At 37.4% G+C, this 15,246-nt stretch overlaps 2 non-coding genes across 2 annotated transcripts; both read right to left on the bottom strand.

Moving 5' to 3' along the window:
- Positions 1–11,646: 11,646 nt before the first annotated feature.
- On the bottom strand, positions 11,647–11,728 carry Trnas-uga (transfer RNA serine (anticodon UGA)). The gene has a single exon. It is a non-coding gene; the product is annotated as a tRNA-Ser (tRNA).
- Positions 11,729–14,960: 3,232 nt separating this feature from the next.
- Positions 14,961–15,042, bottom strand: Trnas-aga (transfer RNA serine (anticodon AGA)). The gene has a single exon. It is a non-coding gene; the product is annotated as a tRNA-Ser (tRNA).
- Between the last annotated feature and the right edge of the window lie 204 nt (positions 15,043–15,246).

Genomic DNA, 15,246 nt, shown 5'->3' with positions numbered 1-15,246 from the left:
GGTCCAAATGTGCCAAAAATGCCAGAGGCGTTGCCGCGATGACTTGGAAGCGATATTTGCTGGACCAAGTAAGATCCGGAACGGGGGTCGCAGCCCGTATCTCTCAAATAACAATAATTAAAACTAATAATAAACTAAACGTCTAATATGCGCCTCCACCCTTAAAATTGTAATTAATTCTACAACTACAATATGTTTACGAGACTAGTGTCCTAGTAAGAATATGATTAAATTGGTTTCATTTTAAAATAATGAAATTATTGTCTTATCAAAACCCACTTATTTTTTCGTATAATTTATTACTTAAGTTACGTATCTGATTTTGTTTTATAATCTGTGGTCACGTTGGATAATTGAAAATGGCGGATTCAAAATGGCTGCCGTGTGTTCAATATGTGGCATTTTCCATAAAAAGGGACCTTATTGTCGATGGCGCTTACGTCATTATTAACGATGATCCGATATAAATACAATGCCGCGCGACGCTATGCGGCGTAAGCGCCATCGAAAGGTCCCTTTTCATAGAAAATGCTCCATATAATCTCGCTGTTAGAGGAAAGCCGCAAAGAAATAAGCTTTTTGTCTTTATAGTTGCAAAACTCATTTCTCTCCAAATAATTATATATTCAAAAACAAATGACAAAAATAATATTGTATTTATAGAAGGGATCATAAAGTAATAAGGAAACAAATGGATAAAGATGCCGTTTGTCATAAAAATGCCATTTCCATTATTTTTAACATTAACGACAGCATATAAAAATAACGTGTCTTGTGAACTTCTTTATTATAAAGCCAGGAAACGGTGGTTATAAAAAATATGGCACGCGGCGCGAAAGCTGCGACGACAGAAATGACCATCGCGGTGGTTTTTACCTTTTATTGTATATTTTTTATTAGTTTTTTTGTGTAATTCGACATTTAGAGACTGGATACATCTCTAACAAAGTATCTAATATTTCATTGATTCCATATTTGTAATTGTTTTTTGTAATTTTTGGTTAATTTTATTGCTTGTAAAAATTGACATGTAAAAGTGCCCCTGCGGCCTAATAGCTGAAAAAACGTTTGATGTTTATTTCAATTAATCTGAAAATATATTTCTGTATAAAAAAATCTTGTAAATTTCTCGTCTGTATACTAGCTGTTATACTAAAATTATAACGCTATGGTACGCAGGGTAACGATTTCAAACAAAATATTCAAACTACGCCATAACATATCAAAAATTCACTTACCTGAGTCGTCTCTAGACTCAGCTGGGAAAGTTCATCTATTTTACAGAAGATCACATATAATAATACTTCTTTTTCTGTTGATATGTAGTTTTCCTCATTGTGAGTAAGGTTTCCACAGCTCAAGCAAAGGCCAACTGGACATTTATATACATTTTGATCAAGTGCTAACCACCGTTCGCCAGTACCGCACGGTACTGAGCGACTCGACGAAAAGGTAGACTCGAATGAACTTGGGCTAATACCGCGAAAATCGAAGTTCGCAAATTTCGGGCATTTTTCTCTGTCACTCTAATTATGCTTACATTGGAGTAAAAGAAATGTATCCCCACAATTTGCGAATTTCGGTTTTCGCGGTAGCCCCGCTGTTCTGGACGATAGCGGTTGCCGCTTGTCGCCCCGCTTTTCACGCCGCTGGTCACGTGAGTCCAGTCAGCGGCCTTATAGGCTTATCCTTGCATATTAGAGCTAGGAAACCCACTAAAGTTTTCCTTGTGATCTTAAACATACTAGGCAGTACTTTTGGGCCTTTTTTGTTGCTTCCTCTTGTTTGCGGTTACCACTTAAAAACCACCAAAGTTCAGAACCGCCAATTAAGTAAGTAGATAGGTACTAAAATCATCAAACCCCAGCTTTAGCCTCTGATCCTCTTAAATCGCACACAGCACCCGCGGATCCTCCAACTCTCCAGACCGGGCTTAGTACGCCGACAAGTCATTTAAAAATCGGGATCCGGGATCGACGGGATAACCAACTTTAATTACTCAACCCTTGCCAAATTCGAATCGAGATAACTGCGGTTGTTATTCCGATTGCTTATAGAAAACGATTAGGTGATATTGATTTTTAAAAGCAATTTGAAAGAGGCAAATGGAGGTATTTTTTAGGGTTCCGTACCCAAAGGGTAAAAATGGGGCCTTATTACTAAGACTTCGCTGTCCGTCTGTCTGTCCGTCGTCCGTTTGTCTATCACCAGGCTGTATCTCGCATAAACCGTGATACCTAGCTAGTTAAAATTTTCACAGATGATGTATTTCTGTTGCCGCTATAACAACAAATACTAAACAGTACGGATCCCTAGGTGGGCGAGTCCGACTCGCACTTGTCCAGTTTTTTTATAACATTTGATTTGCAGTTTTTTGACGGCGGTTTATATCATGAGAGCGAGGAGAAGGCGGAAGCGGAAGAGGTACGCAGGAGTAGGAGGAGGGACGGGAGGAGGGGAAGAGGTTTTTTTGAAAGACAGTATGGGGTTCTTCAGAATAGAAATGTAAAACAGGGTTTTAAGCGGTCAGCAACCCACATGCTACACCCCTGGAGTTCCGCACATCCGCACTGACTGCTTACCATCAGTTGGGCCGTATGCTTGCCATCAACTTGGTATATAATTATTATAGATACCTATATGACAAAATTTGTCGCTAAATCTGAGTTTGTCTTTTTGATAATAGTACGGAATAGCTTTTTTATATTAGTCATTGATTTAAGTCAATCGGTTCTCGCTAGAAATGTAGAAACACGGGCTGTTTTCAATAAGAGCTGTATAGGTATTGGTAGTGGATTGCGGTGTCTGTTTAGAGTTTATGAACTTCAGTAATGGAAACCCAGGGTGCAATACTGGAGTACTATTTAAGAAAAAAACAGCTTTAGATCGAGATTTCAGTTAACCTTTTGGACACCAATGACGGATATATCGGCACCGCAGGTCCAACGACGCCAAAGACGGATTAATCGGTCATGTGCATGTGCATAAAGTTCAATTTCGGTAATGACACTTCGGTGACGTGGCGTCCGAGTGACAGCTTTTGTATTTGACACGGCGTCGAAAAGGTTAAACTGGTTTGCTCTACTTCACGACTCGCCTCCCCTCAACAAACAACCAACACAGGCTGTAGTCGATTCTTTAAACTTCGGCAATGGAGACAATCTGCGCAATTATCTTGAGCTTAAGCGCGGGGTTCGGAGTTGGCTTTAATTACTCTTACTATAAACTGTACTGATGTGAAGTCCCGATTTATGGGGTTTAGACGGTTCGGAGACGAGGCTGTTGTTTTAAACTGACTAGCCAGATTCAATAACAAAATAAATATTATTTATTTACGAACTCAATGTGTCCCATTGCTGGAAAAACTTCCCTTCTTTCTATCACGTGTGTAGTCTGTAGGACTACCTGTGGAGTCTGCCACCAGTGTTTGTCATACGATCGGTTAACTTCACACACACACACACACACACACACACACACACACACACACACACACACACACACACACACACACACACACACACACACACACACACACGCACACGTTTTTCATGCATTTATAGTTATTATTATAAATTATTTAAGTTACAATATCATAAGTTTGTTAAAATTTAGTGTAAGTTAAATGGTCATTTTTGTTGTTTTGGTTTTAGAAATTAATCTTTAGATTTTAAATTTTTATTTGTATAAATAGTTTGCTTTAACCTAGGGAAGAGCGATGCCTCCCGACACAGGCAATTTTTTGCTTACCGGGCGGCTCCATCACCTAAATCATGGCAATTTGTGTTTAAAACAAATAAAGATTTTTGTATTTTTGTATTTGTATTTATTCAGTAGGCCGAACACATGATTGACACGACAGTATCTCGCCGCGAGATAGATTACCCGTCTTTTGCTAATTGTATGAATTAAAGGGGGACGGGTAGTGTATCTCGCCGCGACATAGACTACCCGTCCCACTTTAGTTCATACAGTTAGTAAAATACGGGTAGTCTATCTCGCGGCGTGACACTGTCGCGCCAATCATGTGCTCGGCCTACCGAGTCGTTACCGTATCGTGTTACCTCCGTAACAACGTGTCGTACACACTAAAACAAGCAATTAACGCGAACGGAACCGAAGACGCTTAACTTACGATGTGATCGCGATTAACATGTTATTTGCAACTCGCTAAATTTAGGGCCGCATTACAAGTTTACGCATTTAGTTATAACAAATGTAAGCCCGTTAATAAAACTATTATATCCAACTTAGTTGATACGAGTTTAATTTGGAGTTTGATATTTAAATGGCCTGTTAAAGTGGCTAGTTAAGCTAGGGGGCTGGAAAATATTACTTTACTTAGATCAATGGTCCAAAGCGGATTACGGCCTGCGTCGTCAAAGAGCCATTTTCCCCTAAAGGCGCATTTCAATTTAAACTACGATTTTGATTTTCTATTCCTTTGATACTCGCCTCACTGGATATCGCTCGTAGTTTTATGTTTTGGTGACAGAGAATTCACTAAGTCTAATACACGATCAATTTTTCCGCCGAGTTTGTTGCCGGTCCCATATTGGGATACCCTCCTCCAATTGAGGGGGGATTTAAATCTTCTCGGGGCAGAGGTTAGAGCCGGCGTAGCTTTATTTGACGTTCTTAAGCGCATTATAATATGCCTACTTGAATAATAAACTATCTTTTTTTCAAATCAATAACATTCTTAGCTAGCTCAAGTTTTCAGCTAACTGGCGCTACTAAAGCTAAGTCAGATTAACCTGATGCTTGTAACAGTATAATTTCATTATTATTTACAACGACGGGACTTAATCGCGTAAAATAAGTATTAAACCCACCTCCGACGTTTCGAGGACGGCGTTGTCCCCGTGGTCTCGGAGAAGACTGGCTAAAGTTGACATCAACATCTTCTAGGCGCGCGAGTTTTTCGAACTACCCGCACTTGGTCTTGTTTATTAACTTGAACGTTTTGCGCACTAGGGATGTTACCGGGTCGACACACAACACTCACAATATTCGATTTTTCAACTTTCGATATTTAGTTTCGCTTACACCTACTAATGACTGGGTTCCATGTGGATGAGATCTTAAAACCTTCGTCTCGATCGAGGTGGGTTTAATACTTATTTTACGCGATTAAGTCCCGTCGTTGTAAATAATAATGAGTAAAAATCGTGAAAGTTTAAATCAGTGTAGTATAATTTCATGTTTTACCCACTGCTGGGTTTACAAGCTTTTTCCTTGAATTTCTTTGTTGATCACAGTTTACTTACGTATAATAAGTAGTTATACATAAGTAAGTGTTTTGAATGATTCACGGTTAGTTTCACTAGACTTATGTATACCGGGATATACATAGACCGTGATTACCATTTGTATTGTTTATGAGCTCACGATATTTCGACGCAGTTACATGCATCTTGTTCACGGGTGACCCGTGTGACGGGTACAAAACAAAAGGTAATCACGGTCTATATCCCGGTCAATATAAGTCTAGTTATACATAAGTTCCGAGACTAAGAACAAACGAATGAACCACGAGCTCTGAACTAAAAATCTAGTGGTAGAAATTCACCTCCTACCAAGATCTGAGCCGTATGAGCCCTATAAGAAATATTGATGATCATAAATAGTAGTAGTTGAAAAACGGGTGCTTTCATATCAGGGCCGCACACATATTTACTCGTTACGAAGACAGTGGTGTTATGGTGGTACAATAAAGCGTCAAACGCGGCCCGCTTGACGCGATCATCAATAAGTGGGTTTTATCGGGCGCTCGCGAAGGCCCTAACGTTACCGCGGAGTCTTTAACACCGCTGCCTCATAGAATTTTTGAGGACAATGAGGGCAAATTTTAGCGCAAATTTGCTTGAAAACATGTCATTCGACGTGCCAATTTCAATGAAACCGTAAACCACACAAAATAATGCTAAGATTGACGACCGGTCTGGCCTAGTGGGTAGTGACCCTGCCTGTAAAGCCGATGGTCTTGGGTCGAATCCCGGTAAGGGCATTTATTTGTGTGATGAGCACAGATATTTGTTCCTTAGTCATGGGTGTTTTCTATGTATTTAAGTATTTATATTATTATATATATCGTTGTTTGAGTACCCATAACACAAGCCTCCTTGGGCTTACCGTTGGACAGTCAATTTGTGTAAGAATGTCCCTATAATATTTATTTATTTATTTAAGATTATAAATTTGAATAAATGTAACACGCGAATCTTTTTTATGACAGTTAGAATACAATTTCCTGGTTACATTTTCTTCGTTTGTAGTGCTTTAAATAGGTTAGGTTAGAATAATTTAACTAAACTAAACTAAACTTTTTAGGCCTTCTCCATTAGCTTACCCGCTTTAGGCCTCCCTCCCTTAAATATGAGTGCCAACATATATGTGGTGGGGCATTTTTTAAACTTTACATAAGTTAGTTAAACAAATCGTGGTGTGAATAACTTGAATAAATGAAGTATCATTAAAAGTAACGAATATTAAGGGGCCAACTGATTACCAGTCCGCCGGACGATATATATTTTGTTGTAACTGACAGGCTGATATCGTCCGGCGGACTGGTAATCAGTGGGCCCCTTTAAAGCTTGTATGGTGGCCGGCATTTGCCCTAACACATTTACAACGATGATGAATCAGCGCTCGTAAAGATGGCGGATTTAACTAAAAACCCTCGCTGTGCTAGGCCTGCTACATCCCTGATACCGGTGTACAGAAACTTGATGTATAGGCTTATTTTAATTATAAATTGCGTTATTATATTCGTGCGGAAATCTATCTGTTTACCACAGGTTCCGCTGTATGGCAGTAATGGCGACCGGATTAGACGACCGGTCTGGCCTAGTGGGTAGTGACCCTGCCTATGAAGCCGATGGTCCCGGGTTCGAATCCCGGTAAGGGCATTTATTTGTGTGATGACACAGATATTTGTTCCTGAGTCATGGATGTTTTCTTTATATTTAAGTATTTCTATATTGTATATATCGTTGTCTGAGTACCCACAACACAAGCCTTCTTGAGCTTACCGTGGGGCTTAGTCAATTTGTGTATAAATAATATAAATATCCTATAATGTCCTATAATATTTATAATATTTAGTGGCAGTGGCATTGACCACATGTGGTGCAATGCTATTATGGATATGGATTTCAATATATTACCTAAAATGGGGTTTAATCACGTATAAATAAAATTGAAAACAAGGTACCCCTGGCTCGCAATTAACCCCCCTACACGGCAACGTTTCGTTTTGGGGAACGACCGATTAAATAAAGAAGACATACCTATTTTTTTAACCGTGTATAGATAAAATATTAAAAAGTTCTGACTCGTTTTGGAGACGGGCTAAATAAGATTAGTGCTAAGTTAATAAATTGTAATTTTGTTCTATCTTCTTCTTCTACCATAGGGTCCGCTTTCCTTCTAGCCTTTCTCCACTTTGCGCGATCCTGGGCGTCCTCTCGTGTGAGCCCGTTTACGCTCATATCGGCTTTCACGACATCGAGCCATCGCTTTTTTGGTCTGCCCTGGGGTCGGGGGCCGTCAAGGGCTAGGTTTAAGGGGTAGGGTGTAATTTTGTTCCATATAAAATAAAAAGTTAAAATTATTATTATTTATTTATTCTATTTTTTTAATAAAGAAGACATCGACATTTTCGATTTGAACATCGGGGTTTTTCTACTTTCAAATAAAACGAATAAAAAATATTTAAAGAAATAAAGTAATTTTATCTGTTGTATTCAACACTTAAAACTCTCGTGTTTTGTACACATAATTAATACATTTATGTAAACTAATGTGGGGTAATTTAGTGTTGTTTACCAATATCTTAATTGACATTTTGCTGGGATGTCAGTCTTCCGTGACTACTAGTGCAACCTAGCTGAAACGTCGGAATAAAGGTAAAATAATCAAATTAATCGCGATAAACCCGTTTAGGACATCATTTATGTAGTGTTATACTTTAAAATATGGGCGATTCCATTTCATAATGATAGAAAGCTAATATGTGTTTAAAATGTAACTTTTACAATCTATATTAGAAGGAGTTTGGCGACCACGTCTCTAAGTACTTACTCGAAGACGCTTCATGGCGATTACGCACGTGGTGACACTATTTTCATCCACGTAAAAGGTTCCTATATGGAAACTTATGACCGTCAAAGTTATTAGGTACCTACTATAAAGGTTTTAATCATACTATAAAACTCCCGTGAGACTCAAACATTATTAAGTAAATTATTTTAAAACGGGTTACTCACGTATTATTAAGGCGAATAGCTCGACATGTTTCGATCCAATTTACGAGGACCGAGGACCTGGATATCTTATAAAACTTCCCGTATAACCTATCTGAATAAAGTTCTGAACTCGGCACACTAGATCCGTCAATACGGGTGCTTCGGTACTTCGGTAAAATAAAGCGCTGTCTGCTTTAATTCTCCATGTGTCAGCGCTCAACTCTTAAACTTTACAGGAGTTAGAAAAATGTTCCGATTTATGAATTAGGGTGACACTGTCTTAAGAATATAATAGGCTATTTTGAGACCTGTTTCGTTTCCAATATACAGTGTTGAAAAAAAAAATATAGGCCCAGGAGAGAAAGTGCTTGAAAACTTTAAGATTTAAAAAAAATATAAGAAGGAAACATTCTTTTTTTTTTTAATTAAACAAAACTTCACAGATTTAAAAAAATCGCTTGTGTCGCCTGGGAATCGAACCGATATTTTGAATTTTTTGTCAGTTCAATTCCCGGATAGGGTTGCCACCTTTTTTCTATACATACATAGTATTTTTGTCAAAATATTGAAAAATTTAGTGTTTACTGGGAAAAAATATATAGGACGCCGATTTGAGGCGATTAAAAAATCCAATGCATACAATGTGATATCGGTGACATTTGTATAACCCTTTCTTGAGTTATGAAAATATAGTATTTTTCGTACTATATTGTTTTTGTATAATATATAGTACAATTGACTAAAATATAGTACGATACTATACATATATTATAGTATGGGTGGCAACCCTATTCCCGGACGAGGTAAGCGAATTTAAAAAAATCTGTGAATGCAGTTTTGTTTCTTTGAAAAAGTAAACGAATGTCCCCTTTAAGTAAAATGAGCTAACTTAAGGTTTTGAAGTACTTTCCTTCCAGGGCCCATAATTTTTTCCACACTCTATAGCCAAATACATGCCAAATGTACCTAAAACTGTTAAACTTGTTACTTCATTTCTATGAACACGTAGTCACCCTTCCCCTGTAAGAGGTGAGTTTATTGCAACAAATCAAAACTTACCGGCTCTGTGAATACGCTGTACATAAATCGTGCTCGCGAAGGTACATTGCTCCCCAAAGAAGAATGCCTTAATGGCGAAAAAGCTTGACGTAGTTATGGTAAGAAATATGTAGACATTTTTTCACCTTATTATCTAGGTGATAAGATGAAAGATGGTATACATATTTTTGATGTATATTGTAGTTTATTGGTCGTTTTGTTTTAGATGCTATAAGTCTGCACATCTTGTAAACATCGTGGGTTACTGATTTTGAATTATATGCTTACTAGCTGCATTTGTAATAGTGTAAGCCATTTGTTTCTTCCGTCATCATCATCATCATATACTTAAGAGTAAGTCTCTTGTCGGTGGAGCAATTTCCATGTTTCGCGGTCCTCTGCCTTCTCTTTGACAGCCTGATACGACACGACGTTGAGTTTTTCCTTTATTTGATGCATGTACGCTCTCCTTGGTCTTCCCTCCTTCCTCTTTGCTTCAACTTTCCCTTCTATGATGTTTTTGATAAATTCGTCGTGTCGTATCAGGTGCCCAAGCATCTTTCCTCTTCTATTATCTATAGTTCTTAACAAAGTCCTCTTTTCTCCTACTATACGTAAAACCACTTCGTTGGTTTTTTTTTCAGGCCAACTGATCTTTGCCATTCGACGCCAGCACCACATCTCAAAAGCCTCCAGCCTCTTCCTACCTTCCTTCTTCTTCCGTCACTGGGCAGAAATAGTTCAAGAATTTAGAAATACATATAATTAAAGTTAATGTTGTTAACAAATTTTATATTAAGGTTATAAAAATTGTAATAAAGATTGTAATGGTATAACCGGGATCATAGGTGGCAAAATAGGAAAACCTGTATTATAACAAATCTAACATTTTTAAACTAAATATAAAACAGGTATTCCCATGAAAGTAAAACTTTAAATGTGAATTATTCTGACTGATGAAAAGGTTTTGTACAAAATTTTGAAAATCAAATTTAAGGTAATCAGATAAAAATAATCTGTGCTCAAGAGTTGGTGTCAGTTGATAATTAATAAAATAAATAAAATAAATAAAAATAAAAATAGTTTATTTACCAAAAAATTATACATTGTTTTATTAACCTATGATCTCCACACTAGGCTAGGCCTGTCTTGTGGAGTCAGTTGAGACAATTCCAATTTTTTATTTTTATTATTATTAATTACTAATTAAAATAGACTACAAGATTCGAAAATACAGATTTTCAGCTTAAATTTTATGACACAATTTAGCTTTTTATTATCCTGAAATGGAATATAATGATCTTATATTAAATATAAAATTAATTAATTAAATTTATTGTATTTATTTTATCTGCGTACGGCTGTACGTAATATTAAAGTAAACAAATGTACGCCTTAAGGCAAATTATAGTGATTCCACTAAAATTCATGTCATGTAATCCACCTTTCTGTAACAACCTATAATTATGCAATAAATGATCTTCGTATCTTATCTTATCTTAACTTGTTTATCAGATTTTTAGTAAATATAAACACAGACCGGTCCCTTTGTGCATTAAAAGTTCATTCTGTCGCTGTTATAATGTCGTCGAGCATGAAAACAGCATTAAAACTTTAAATTAACCTTCGCGACATAAATCAAATGCATTTACACCTTACTCTGTACCAGTTGACCGCTCTTTCGTCGTTTTAATGCAGATTTCTTTAGGGTTCCGTAGCAAAAATAGTACCTAAAGCAATTTTTCAGTTTTCCTGAAAAAAACTAATTCTAGTTTCACTCACGTGATTCTAGTCACGTGTTTTTAAGGGGCCCACTGATTATAAGTCCGCCGGACGATATCGGCCTATCAGAAGGGTTAAGATGGCCGGCTCTTTATCATTTGTACCTAGCACGTTCTAATAAGTATGTAAGTGCGAAAGTGACGCATGGCATGACAAGTGATAAAAATGCGACCATGATACCGCTGCAGTTGTTCGGAACTGTCAAATTTTTGTTCTAACTGACGGGCCGATATCGTCCGGCGGACTGATAGTCAGTGGGCCCCTTTAGTGATTAGCTTAATGTTAGTATGTCTCACGATAGTTTAAATAATTATTTTGAAAAACTCTTTTTACCGAGCTTTAGCAAAAATCTTCGTTTCAAAGTTTCAACTTGGACAAAAATGCTTTCGTATGTCCGGATGTTCTCCTCTACAGGTCGTAATCCTCAACCAATTCTCGTGAAATTTTGTGAGCAGGTTCGATGATTAAATAGATTTTTTTTTGTCGATTGAGTTATATGAAATCTAAAAAAAAATATCCAGTTTATAGTCATACCTTCTGACAAAAAGAAACAAATTTCTAAAAAAAGCAAAAATACCGCTGAGGACAGGATTCGAACCTGCGCGGGTATAACCCATTGGATTTCAAGTCCAACTCCTTAACCACTCGGACACCTCAGCTGTAGGCGACTGGTCGAAATATACCGCCTTATAATCCGCCTTATAATGATCACAGACTACTAACAATAGATACCGTTTAATAAAAAAGTTACGAAGAACGCGAAATTTATGCGCTCTTTGCTTGTAGATTAAGACGCAATGAGAAAGGTGACCAATTGACCGTACAATTACATTTCAAACCATTATCTATGTTTTAATAACAAAATTTTCGTGAGACACAGACATATTAAATATATACAGACATATTAACGTGAGTGACCCGTTATTAATATATTTAATATTATCTATGTTTACCGTTAGAACTTCGACTTATTTGATATTAGACTTATATTCACCGGGATTTAGACCGTGATTACCTTTTGTATTATTTATGAGCTGATTTTTATTGATATATTTTATTTGATATTCGCAATTAACAAAGTATTATATAGTCTTCATCTTCTCAAATGACTTTTTCGTCTAAGACGGTAATCTGTTAAACAAAAGCCATTGTCTCTTTTATGTGAGAGGTCGCCCATTGTGTGCCATCGTGTGTGAGCGCCGCACGCACCGTGGCACGCGCTAACACACAATGGCACACAAAGGCCGACAGTTCGCACAAAAGAGAATGGCTTTTGTTTAACAGATAACCGTCTTAGACGAAAAAGTCATTTGAGAAGATGAAGACTATATAGAGATTGTTGAAAAAAGTCCCGTTATCCGTAAATCCTGTAATATATATATACTCTCAACCAATCTTTTAAAAAGATATTCACACTTGTATTATACACAATTTACAGGACGGGCATTAAAATGTAGGTCATAAAAATAAGCGGTGTTGCTCTCATGCTAAATTATACGCCAATTCTAACATATCCCTGACATCAAACCGATATTAGAATGATATTGGAATCATATCAGTTAGGTAGTCATTCGCGTGGGCACCTCGCTTGCACTAAAACTTGTGCGGACGAAATGAATGCGCGAATGACAGCTAACTGGCGACCTACTAGCCAAGGCGATAGTGTCTCTCTATCACTCTTTCATATTAGTGCGACAGTGAAAGTTGCATCTCGATCGATTGGCACGTTGGCTACGCACCCTGATATGATTCCAATTTCATTCTAATATCGGTTTGATGTCAATTTCACGTTCGGATTGGAATGTAAGTACGTACGGAAGCTCCAGTGTATGGCAACCATGAGTGGATGCTCCTTCTACTTGTAAGTAATCTGTAGCGGTTATTAATACGTATTGTTCCATCAAATGTACACTTAAACAAATATATACTGTGATACAAGGTCAGACGGTCGCTGTCTTCATTTGGATGAAGACTTAAGGAAAATAACGATTTGTTAGATTTTACTGCACTTATTAAATACATTTAATTACACTATTGAAAATGACGTCGCTGTGCAGTTGCGCCAACGCCAGAGAGTTGACCTGTCTTATGTTATGTAAACAACAAAGTGTTTAAAGCTCGACCAGAAATATATGATCATTGTCAAGAGGGCGCTGTTATTCTCATGTATGTGGTGACAGTTTAGTTTAGTATGAAAAATTTAGTTCCAATGAAATTCCGCAACATGGCCCGTGATCATATATTCTAGGTCAGGCTTTACATACATACTAGACGACGGCGATCGGGAGACGCTAGTGTGAGGTGGCTCTTAGACGGTCTATTTGACTTGGCAAAATAATCAGTGTGCGAGATATTTACTATTTTTTTAATTATTTGTTATATAAAAAAACATACATTAACAGTTACAAAATGCGCTCTTATCATATTTAAATTTGTTTATTATATATCCTTCACCCCGCAGTGAAATAAGATACCTCTTTTAAGAAGTAGGTAACTAAGTTCTCATAATATTGAAAACAAAACGTATGTAGGTGTATGTAGGTATGTTGGAACAAGCAATAATTCTCGTGATTTTAAATTCAATACAATTAAATTATTTATTTCAAATCATTTGATCCATATATTTTTTGTTTACATAACTTTAATTTCCGAATAAAAATAAATAAATAAAACTTTAATACGCTCGTAATGTTCGTTTATTAATAGAAGCAATGATAAGGCAGTGAATAATGCCATATAAACCAAACATCATTATTTATCCATATAACTATTCCCCGTACAAACGGAAGACCAGAACGCTTAATATAATGAAACGATAATCGCATTTATTGCCCCGCGGTAATTAATGACAGGTAAGCGCATCACGCGATTAATAATTAATTAATCAAACAGTTATCAACTACCTGATTACTGATTTTTGATTTATGCGAGGAACGGATTTAATTTTGGTGCGCTGGTGGCCTAGCGGTAAGAGCGTGCGACTTTCAATCCGGAGGTCGCGGGTTCAAACCCCGGCTCGTACTAATGAGTTTTTCGGAACTTATGTGCGAAATATCATTTGATATTTACCAGCCGCATTTTGGTGAAGGAAAACATCGTGAGGAAACCGGACTAATCCTAACAAGGCCTAGTTCCCCCTCTGGGTTGGAAGGTCAGATGGCAGTCGCTTTCGTAAAAACTAGTGCCTACGTCAATTCTTAGGATTAGTTGTCAAGCGGACCCCAGGCTCCCATGAGCCGTGGCAAAATGCCGGGATAACGCGAGGAAGATGAGATAGACGTAATTGTGAATCTTAATTGATTCAGTTCATTTTAACTGGAGAAAAGTGGATTCACACATTCACAGATTTAAAAAATAAAAGCAAATTATAAACTGTAATAGATGTCATATATTAAAGAAAAAACAAGCCAAGTCCGAGGCGGACTCGCGCACCGAGGGTTGCGACCTTTTTAGTATTTGTTGTTATAGCGGCAACAGAAATACATAATCTGTGAAAATTTCAACTGTCTAGCTATCATGGTTCATGAGATACAGCCTGGTGACAGACAGACGGACAGACGGCCAGACGGACAGCGGAGTCTTAGTAATAGGGTCCCGTTTTTACCCTTTGGGTACGTAACCCTAAAAAGTGACGAAGCCCTCCAGTGGTGAAGGCCGGACTGGGGGTTCATGGTGTTAGCCGCGACAGCTAAAGACGCCGGTTCGTATCCGGCCACCACTGGAGGTCTTCGTCACTTTTTTCTTTAATATATGACACCTATTACAGTTTATAATTTATATATAGTAGTGTGACTACTTAAAAAAAACAAATCAAAATATTTAATAAAATAATTTGATTTGTTTCTAAAAACTTGTTAAAAGCAAATAAGTAATAAAAAACACAAAAAGTTTCGCAGTCGGTAGGATTCGAACCTACGCTCCCAGAGGGAATCTGATTTCTAGTCAGACGCCTTAACCGCTCGGCCACGACTGCTGCTTGGCGAGTGATCGAAATACGCCAGTGCGTGTCAATGCATGTATGTGATGGATACTTTCACTATTAAATTATTTTATTGCTGTGATAACTAAGTACAATCGCCATCAGATATATTGGAGCGGCCAAGATGCTCACAAATATCTTAACACGCCTCTATTGTAAAGGTGTTAGAGTGCGCGTTCAGATATTGTGAACACCTCG

Source organism: Cydia strobilella, chromosome 4 (genome assembly GCF_947568885.1).
Source record: "Cydia strobilella chromosome 4, ilCydStro3.1, whole genome shotgun sequence".
Taxonomy (NCBI): Eukaryota; Metazoa; Arthropoda; class Insecta; order Lepidoptera; family Tortricidae; genus Cydia; species Cydia strobilella.
Note: the sequence above shows the minus strand (reverse complement) of the source record. Positions and strands in the feature narration are given on the sequence as shown.